The sequence below is a fragment of the Rhinichthys klamathensis genome, unplaced genomic scaffold (assembly GCF_029890125.1).
Source record: "Rhinichthys klamathensis goyatoka isolate OS25496 unplaced genomic scaffold, OSU_Roscu_1.1 h1tg000605l_1, whole genome shotgun sequence".
NCBI classification, from domain to species: Eukaryota; Metazoa; Chordata; class Actinopteri; order Cypriniformes; family Leuciscidae; genus Rhinichthys; species Rhinichthys klamathensis.
The window spans coordinates 769,109-777,929 of NW_026607060.1; positions in this window are offsets into that span (position 1 = coordinate 769,109).

The window sequence follows — 8,821 nt, forward strand, 5'->3', positions numbered from 1 at the left end:
AACCCGAACCCTTTCACCCAACCGTAAAGTCTCTAATACTCCAGTGACTAGTAGTTGACATGTATTTGCAAAGTTACTTATAGTTGGTAGAATGTCTAAAGTGGACCAGGACCAATTCAGGTGAAAAGTTGGCTTGACAAAAAAACATCTGCTTTTACAAACATTTACAAACGTGTGTGGCTGGACAGCTGATGTACAGAGAAAAGAAGATACATGCAAGCAAATCCAGAAAATCTCTGTTATGTCAACCATTCTCAACTATCCATTATGCCTTAAGTTTCTTGTGAAATTGTGATAAAAAGATCTATGAAAGGGCCTGTGTAAGTCAAGTATCTTGGTCATCTTTTGACCACAATATTGTCATGTCAAGATAAAGCATTGTTTAATGAAACTGCTAAATGCCCTGAATGTAAATGTAAGTTGTAATTACATAAAAAAAATTAATCATTATTAATCCTATCATGGGAATTTCACAATTTCAGGTGTTTTTCTGATGTCATCCCACAATAGATTGGAAATGGCACCACAGCACACATAAATTTGGACTGAATGTTTTTTCTTGCTGATATCTCTTGGATTTGCTGAGACAGTCGCACGCATAAATATTTATTTCAGAATCAGCGAATCTTAACAGACAGGTGTTACATTTATATAATCTGAGGCAGATGTTTTATTGTCAAGCTCTACAGTTTGACGAGACTAAGAATGTTGTGCTGAGAAGCGTCTGTTTTGATTTGGATTTGATTTTATTGTTTATTGTGAATTTTATAAGTTTATTGATAACTATTTCGAACTTAAAATCTGTAAACTTAAAACCATAAAAAGCTGTTAAAACTACTTCAAACTTTCTGTTCTAGCTTTCTCAAGCCAACTTATTCGCAACTTGTTTACGAACTTTACTCATCTAGTTTTTTATAAAAAAAAAGTATTCAAAAAGTCATGATCCTTCACTTTCTTAAAGTTAACAAATATGCTTCTTTCATTGCAATGAACGATGCTTGTACTAAATGCCAAACAATATGCCTTTTCACTGCTTGAATCAGTGACAGAAATGTTTAACTTGCTTAGAGATTTAAAAAAAATACAAGGACCACTATGTTCATCATGTCTACAATGCTTAAACTAAGTATAAATGGAGTTTTCTTGCCAAAACCATGCTCTTCCACATTTGGCAGAGAATTACTGTTTCATGTAGTTCACCCAGCGCTAGTGTACACAACTGACAGCTCCAAAATAACAGGGGCCGTTTACCCTTCCTCAACATCATGTTTAATGAGTCTAGCCTAGTGGTAAACAGGATTTTAAAACCCCCCCAAAAAAAACATACACTTCTCCAGTGTGTACAGCAAGAGCTCTTACTTCTCCTAGAATTAATGTCCATTTTATTGTATGCATTTCTGAACTACAGGCCACAGATTAATGGACTGTTGACACTTGTCATGAGCTAGTCTGTTTTAAAAGCCTTTTTGGTTCACAAAAAGCATTCATTTTGCAATCACTGTGTATATTAGCATGTCACAAATGTGTTTTATTTACAGATATGTAGTAAATAGCATACTATCAATATTAAGATAATGGTTATATAAACAAAGACCTCACATTCTCTTAACAAACAAAATAATGACAATGCTACACTTAATCAATAATAAACATTTTAAAAAGAACAAATAATGTCATTCATGTCATTTGAAAAAAAAATAGTGAATATTTTTTTAACAAACTAGTATTAATGGAGCAACACATTTGCTGGGTTCTTGCACCACCAGAGCTGTCTAGTGAAAGTGTTGATTAATTTTTGGCAAATGTGTAACCAATTATCAAACTGAAAGGCATATTCAACCTTAAATAACCCTAGTAAGAAACAAAACACATTTTTGCTTGTGCAGGCAGGATGAGGGAATCAACCACTGCCTTGACCCACTTGTGCTGAATGCTCTTTGAATGAGTACATCAGGGGAGTTGACATCTTTGTTGCAGGGAGATAAAGAGGAGCATCAGTGCCCAAATTTAGCCCATTGTGGGCCAGGCCAGCTAGACTGGTAGAAATTGATGATGCTAAATGGACTAAATGAGGGCTCCAGACCGCACAGCACATCTACTGCACAGGTGCAGAGGAAGGACAACAGCATTTATCAGCCTTTGATAATGTTAGTTAATAAAATTACAACTGTTCTGGTTAGTTCACAGTGCATTACCTATTAACATCAAAAGTTGTATCTTTTAACATTATTAGTTCATGTAAAAATTAACATTAAGAAGATGCTGTAGAAGTATTGTTCATTGTTAAATAATGTTATCAAATGAAACCTTATTGTAGTTACCAATTTTTCTGTTATTAAATGAAGTCTCTTCTGCTCACCAAGGCTGCATTTATTTAGTCAAAAATACAGTAAAAACAGCAATATTGTGCAATATTAATAACATTTAAAATAACTGTTTAAATGTATTTTAAAACGAAATTCTTTCTTGTGATCAAAGCTGAATTTTCAGCATCATTACTCTAATCTTCAGTGTCACATGATCCTTCAGAAATCAATCTAATATGATTATGTAGTGCACAAGAATCATTTATTATTTTTTATCAGTTGTGCTGCTTAATATTTTTGTGAAAAAAATGTGTTCTGTTTTTTTTTTTATCAGGATTCATTGTTGAATAGAATGTTCAAAAGAATAACATTTATTTGAAATTGAAATCTTTACACATTTTTAATGTATAGTAATGAATGTTCTTAATTTAAGGTAAATGTCCTAACACAAATATAAAGAATTGTATTGAAAGGATAGCCCCTGGAGATGTAACATCTCATTTTCGAGGGAGTCCCAATATATATATATTACACTGGGAGCTCATATAGCCTTAAAGGGTTAGTTCACCCAAAAATTAAGGTTATGTCATTATTTACTCACCTTAATGTCATTCCAAACCTTTCCTTTTCTGTGGAACATTTAAAAAAAGTAACATTTCAAATGTCGTTTTCCAAATAATGACAATCCGTGGGGTCCAAAATAACACTGGACCCCATTGACTTTTAATAAATGAATACACATTTTCAAAAAATATCTTCTTTTGTGTATCACAGAAGAAAGTAAGTATTTCAGATTTGGAATGAAATGGATGTGTGTGTAAATGATGACAGAATGTTCTTTTTTCTTTTTTCCCCTCTTCCTTTAATTGAGACAGAGGATGTTTTTGATGAAGAGGGTGGCTTAATATAGCCAGGTATTCACAGCATCTCTCACCCCTCTCCAACAGCCCAGCGATTTGACCCACAGGATTAACAAGTCAGTGTTTATGACAGAGGCCACAGAGGAAACCCACACACACACATTATCCTGAGCCTGTTGCTTGTGAATTTCAACCCATGACTCTCAATTACATCAGCAGGAAGTTAACATCAGCATTCGAAGTCGACATGTGCTGTCAGATGCCAAAATTGTGATGACCTTAATTAGCAGTTAGTTAATTTGCTATTTAAGACCGGGGATGTTTTGTAATAGATGCGAAATAAACCCTAATTAATACATCAGCTGTTATGCAGTTAGTTTACTTCTATTTCAAGTTCCTTAGCAGAGTGGTTTTCTAAATATGTGATGGACGCACTGCTAAGGTGTGAGTTTCCTGACACTAATATAAGACACAGATGAGCGGCCACTTCTGCCAGGGCAAAACAACACAGAAATGCACAAATGGCTTGATAGAGGGTCGGGTAGATTCTTATGCCATGCCCTACACCCGCCGCAACCACGTCGTTTTCTGACAATCCATCACCACTGTGTGAGCCAAGGGCTAAATGAAAACCAAAAATGCCATACCTGCAGAAAGCTGAGCCAGCTAACATATGGGTGTCAGTTTACTCATGTCGTGTAGGAGCATTTTACGAGGTGATGTTAATGGGATACAGAAACGAGGTCCTTCTGCACACTTCATCTCTAGTGTATGTCATCCCTCATGCCTCCTGAACCTGCGCTGAGGTCAGAAACAGGAGAACTAGATAGATAATCCAGACCAGATACAAGTTGTTCACACAAACTGAGAAACAGAATGCACTTTAAAGGTCACACATCCTGTGGATTTATGTACTGGATCATATAAAAGCGCATACCAGATGTTAATTTCTACTCAGAAATGTTCTCGATGTCTTCTATTTCTCTCTCACTTATGTGTTAGTAATGTTAAAGATAATAATAGAAGTATTTCTGGTATTTATTACACCCACACGGGGACAACAAGTCACATGCTTGCTTATTTCCACTCGAAGCAACAAGTCAGGATATTAACTTCCTGTTTAACTCACGATGGATTGGAATCAATCTCATGAATTTCAATAAAAGCCAATCTATGAAGCTGCAGTTATTCTGTCTTCTTTTTTACAAATAGAACTGGCTCAATGACTGTCATCATCCTGTTTTTAATTCAATCAAGATGACGGTTTGTTTTATCCTATCCCGATAAAATATGATGATACATTTTGAATTAATGCAATTTGAATCCACAGAAATATATTCAAATAAGAAATTGCCAAAAAAAATAGTCTATGGCAGGAGTCAATGACCCAAAGAATGATATTGTGGGAGCAGTGGCGTAACTATCGGTAAGCAGGGTACGCGGTTGCTTACGGGCCCGGACCAATCAGGGGCCCGCGTGACTGGAAGATATTGATTGACAGCCGGGGCCCCCTATCGCATATTACGAAGTTACTTTTAGTTTGATCGCGTTTTACTTTATCACGATTTTATTTTAAATAAATAATGACAACAACATATTTTACTGATAATTAAATACATGTGTGAAATGAACAATCATGGATTTATGTGTTATTTGTTTTGAGCTGGGACTGGGAAATCCCCCAGTCGGCTGTTTAACGTTACACCTGCGCGCCACTTCATGCGTTTTCTCAGATCGGATAGCTAGCAGCTACTGATTTATCAAAACGATTCCATTTACAGCTGGTCACATAAATGTGTTTTTGCAAAACAGATATAAATCCGATCTTCAATTCCCGCGCTATATGCAGATTTAATAGATTTCACGTCACCGAAAGCAACAGATAAGCTGCATTTAAGCCTATTGATCATCAGCTAAAATTTCAAAATCAAAGACCGCAATTAGAGAGATTGGCAACAGCACTGGTAAGATCATTTCGTTTCTTTACTTTTAATGAAGATGATTGTGTGTTAAGCGTCTGCGACTTACTTTCACTTTGATTTGCACGTTGGATTGTGATGATGAGCTGCTCATCTGCAGTGATGCGTGTTGCAGAAGCGTCGTCATATCTGACTATAACATGACATATAGCCTATAACACGCTCTCACACGTTTATTTTTTTTTTAGCATTTTTAGAGGAGTAAAATTTACATGTGGTTTCAACAACCAGATGCATTTACACGTGTCCAGTTTCGTCTGGAATGCAGCCCAGACCTCCTCCTGAAGTGGTTTGAGCGATCGGATTCAAATCCGTCTCGAATGCGTTTCGAAGGGCATTTACACCTGGTCTTTTCACGATCGGATAGCTATACGATCACAGAAAAAGCATTAAGTGGCCAGGTGTAAACAGTTCCCTACGTATAGAGGGGTTTCACCAACGTCACGTTCTGGGCGGTAACCCGGATGCGCGGCCATTATGGAGGCACTCGGATGTAAACAACAGCATGGATTGCACTGTTTATGGACTACTGAACACATTGTTACACTAATAAACCACGGAAAAAACACGTGGTAGGTGCGAAATCATATAGAGAAGGACTTGGGAAGCAGAGAGCGCAACATTTTGACAAACTAAAGTTAATATGTGGTAAAGATCCGAACGAGTTAGCTTCTCTAGCACGTAACATTACTGCAATTCTTCCATCTATTTATTATAGTCCCGACATAGGATACGTTCAGATTGTCAGTCCAAAAAAGCACATGAAATCCGTTTCAAGTTACATCCATATGTGGTTTGAAATCCTATTCAAATCACATATCAGGACATCAGCCTCAGTCTGAACGATCGGATTTCGCGTGGTATGTCTTAAAATGCAAACGTCATTTATAGGATACATGCTGAAAGTCACTGCCGAAACAATGCTGTGTTGTTGCAAAGTGCCGAACGAGCAGAAAAGTACTATTTCTGAAACCGGCGCAGACGAGCGTGGGAAAAAGCAGTAACGTTACATACCAGCCTCCTACAGTTCTGCCGCAGTAGTCCAACGCGGCGGCTACACATTTCCATTTGTAACATTTAAAAAAAGACAACATCTAACATTATATTGCAAATGCAACCCCCTTATCAACGCAAAGTCATTGCCATATTACCAAATAACATGCATGGACACACACGTCGGATCTGAACAGTTGCGATACACAGTGTGGACATCATTTTAGATCAGATTCCAATTTGATACAAAGATAATCGGATTTGGACTGACAGTGTGAATGTAGCCATAGTTAACTAGGTCGACATTTTAGCCATAGTCAACGCTTCATCATTTAGCAGCTACATGTGTCTGATGCTGTACCTCTCTCAACCACAAACGCCTTCTTTCATCAGTTTTTTTGCACTCTTCTCTTTAACTTTTGACAGTCTATAGCACTCGACATGTTTTCCCGATGTGACCGATTGGTACAGACCAAAACTCGACCATTTTTCAGCAGCAATAACCAGCCAAATTTGCGAGTCCATTCAGTTCAGTGGCATTATTTACGTTCTGTGCCTCCAAAATGGCCGACTTCCGGATTGATGACGCGTCGTGAAACCCCTCTATTGCATGCAAAAGCCTACTCGTGAACATTACGTCATCACGTGCTGTGGTAGGGGGGCCGCCTTGATAATCCTGCATAAGGGCCCAGTGTTGGCTCGTTACGCCACTGTGTGGGAGACTCTCTTCCTAAAGAATAAAGGAAACAATAGCATTCAAACTTCAGGGTCAGTAAGTATTTTTTTAAGAAGTTAATATTTTATTCAACAAAGATGCATTAAATTGACCAAAAGTGACAGTAAACAAATTAATAATGTCATAATATGCATATAAAAGTTGATCTTTTAAACTTTCTATTCATCAAAGAATCCTGACATAAAATCCATCACAGTTTCCACAAAAATATAAAGCAGCACAACTGTTTTCAACACTGATAATAATAATAAATGTTTCTTGAGCAGCAAATCATCATATTAGAATGATTTCTGAAGGATCATGTGACACTGAAGACTGGAATAATGATGCTAAATATTCAGCTTTACCGTCACAGGAATAAACATTTGAAAATGTATTCAAACAGAAAACAGTTATTTTATATTGAAAATACTTCAGTTCTATTGTTTTTACTGTATTTTTTTTTTTATCAAATAATGCAGCCTTGATGAAACTATTATATATATATATCATCAGCTTTTCAAACATTAATAAATAAAAACCTGTAAAAAAAATCCTTATCATAAAGTTGTTTATTAAGGTCAAAGTTGACCCCAAACTTTTGTCATATACAGAGCCTTAGTATGGTGTAAAAAAATCACTGCACCAAAGCTAAAAAAAATAAATAAAAAATAAAAAATCAAACAATATCTGGTAAATATTTCATTTGTATTGAGTTGCACATTTCACCTGAGGTGAATATATGATAGAGTTATGGAAGTCTGTTCTGTAAGTGCTACAAATAATCGCAAATTATGTTTGCAATATTCAGGTTTTCGCTATTTGAAATGGATGGAATTGTAGCGAATAACTATAACCATGGTGCTTGTGTGAAGCTGAAGAGCTTGGTGAGCAGTGGGCTAAGAGCTGGAGTGGGTTTGTCAGTCAGTAAGCTGCAGGGAGACGAGCGGGTCGACACACCCAGGATCAGCGGCCCTACATTACTCAAGGGAACGCCGAGAGGCTCTGCTGCTCTCCAAGCAGAGAGGAGAAATGGGCATGGCCTGACACAACAGCTGACAAACACACAATAGCACACAGATGCAGAGAGATGTATTGCTGTAACACAAACACAGACGCATGTGCACACCAGCCATATAACATCATCAATACCAGCACACGCTGTAAAAATGCCAAATACTCTGTTTCACAGGTGTAGCACTCAAAATAGACGTTATTAAATTATCAGAATGGGAGAAAAGCAAGCGGTTGTGTTTAGACATCCAGCACTGAAAACAAATCTTCTCAATACATAATCATCAATGAATGTTCACATTAAAATCTATATCAGATGTTTTTATTCAGACTGTTTCCTGTCTTTTGTGCAGCACTTATCTGCGTTAGGCCCGAGAGGAGCATTTCTACAGGCCACCATGCATTAATGAAGCCGTCCTGGCCCTGCTTTCAAGAGAGACCATTAATACTCTGTTAAGATTACATTCCAGGGATGATTTAAGGATGACCGGGAGATTGTGCAGTGTTACTCTGGAGGTTTTCGTGGATGGAGGAGTCATATAGGGAGAGGGCCAGGTCTCTCCAAAAACATTTCAAACAGAGGCGTCTGGATGAGCAGAACAAAGGCCACGGGGACTAAAATGAGGCCAGAGAAACGTCCGAAAACCCACTTCTCTCCAAGGTGAATATGAAACATGGATCCAAAACGTGGTTGAAAAGTCTAATGACTAATTATATTATCAGCATATTTGAGTAAAACATTGAACATAACACAATTTGTTTGTCCTCTTTTGCTTTAAAGTCACGGCAAATCTTTTCTTCCGTATTGTGACATACATCCAAGAATAATACTGAGATTTTTTTTTTATGGCTAGGACTTGGTTCTGTCAATCAATTGTTGTTTGGATGGAGGCAGATCAGCTGAATGTGAGCTTGCAGTAAGATAGAGGCATTTGTTACCAGAGAGAAGTCTTG